The sequence below is a fragment of the Cynara cardunculus genome, assembly GCF_001531365.2.
Source record: "Cynara cardunculus var. scolymus isolate 2C chromosome LG 1, CcrdV1, whole genome shotgun sequence".
Classification (NCBI taxonomy): domain Eukaryota; kingdom Viridiplantae; phylum Streptophyta; class Magnoliopsida; order Asterales; family Asteraceae; genus Cynara; species Cynara cardunculus.
In genome coordinates this window covers 14,380,432-14,382,333 of record NC_037528.1, presented here as the reverse complement: position 1 = coordinate 14,382,333, position 1,902 = coordinate 14,380,432, and positions in this window count along the sequence as shown.

The following is a 1,902-nucleotide window of genomic DNA, read 5'->3' as shown; positions in this document are numbered from 1 at the left end:
TGTTTATATACAGTTAGTTACATGAATTCAGATATGGGATGAAATCGTTTAGGAATGAACGGGTTTAAGAGTTTTAAGAGTTTTTAAGAGTTTTAGTCAAATGCTTTATAAAATAGTATAGATAACTAATTCTTTCTTTGATTTAATTATTTGACGATATTTGCTATTTACATTTTTACCTTTCAACCCACATAAATCTACAACATATCACATATATACAACTATACAAGTTTCCTGACACCTTCCTCATATTCGTTATTTATGAATATTTATTTGTTATTATTCTTTAATTTACAAATAAATCATAACAAAATTTTAATTTCACAAACAAATATATAATTAAGCAAACATATTGGATGTAATAAATAATTTAATTACTTTATGTTTACAAGAAATATTGTTACAACCTTTTTGTCATCAGATTCTTTATAATTGTCATATTCTTTTATAATATTAACTAGTGTTCGATATTGCATATAAAAACAATATGACATTTGGTTTTAATGAATATTTTAAATAAATGAACAAAGTTAGATAATCAAAATAACTTTATAATTCAAAAAATTTATCTACTCAAATCTTGTTATGCAATTTAAACCTCTACCATCTTTCTTTTTATTCATAAATATTCAATTAAATTTTACCGTAAGATATGAATCGAATGCATACTTTAACCAAGTAACCATTTTAATTTTTGAATGTGTATATTCTCTTTTCGTATATTCGTAATTATTCTTCAATCTCTGTAATAACCAAAAAAAAGGAAAAGAATTGGTAGTCGTTAAATTTCAAGGACTTATAGTGTAAATACAATCAAAGTGAAGGGTTTAGACCCTAAAATTAATGCAATTTAATGACAGTAAACTCAATAGTCATGAAACCTAAGACCATTTATTATGGCTTATCGTTTCATATTTCATGAAACCGCCAAAGGGGCTTAGTATAAAATGAGAGTTTGTAGTTTTATGTGTAGTGGGGTTAAAGAAGGAGAACTATTGTAAGAAAAGGCGACGGTGGACGCGGTAATGAGAGTTGACGGTGCTCTACATTGTAGCTAGTTTGGCACCAATCAGGGAGACGCTAGCCACTTCAAAGATCGGTTTGGGCTACGCCATGTATGGTGAGTTACACGTGATTTATTTTTAAAATGGTTGCATACCTTATTATCCAAAAGTTGTTTGAAGTTTCTCGAGATTTTTGATATGTTATATATGCGTGAAAAATTCGATATTTTTATAATATGTGTTTTGAGTACTTGTGTGTCAATTGGAATGTAATACGGTATGATTTGGTAAAGACGAGCATGCTTTGTGAGCTTGTCTAAGCCGTAAGTGCGGACATGCTGTGTGAGTTCGCCAGGTAATGCTGTGTGAGGTAGACATCTCTCATGACGCTGTTGCTTTGTGATGTAGACACGCACTATAATATATTTATTTTGTGAAAAGTATTATTTTCATCAAGACATGCTAAATTTATGAAGCTTCGTGAAAATTGTTTATTATAAAAGTTGTTCATGCATGAAAACCGTGGATTCACTGGACTTAAGGCTCACCCAAAACTCTTTTAAAACTTTTTACCCAGGCGGCTTTAGAGTGAAAAGAAAAGTGCAATTAAGAGAGATAAAGATTAACTCCAAAGAAGGATATGTGCAGATCAATGCATTGTTATATAGAGCAAAATTATGCTCCTCAAGATTGTAATATTAGATGGTGACATAAATTGTAAGATTAGAAATTTTACTTCTGTTGCAATGTAAGTATTTGATCTTGGGACACTAGTTTTGATATATTTAAGTATTCGAAATTTTGGGATGTTAGAAGTGGTATCTGTTGGGTCACCTATTGATTTGGTGATGACCCACTGATCTGTTCATCTACCTTAGCAACACTTAGTAGTTATTGG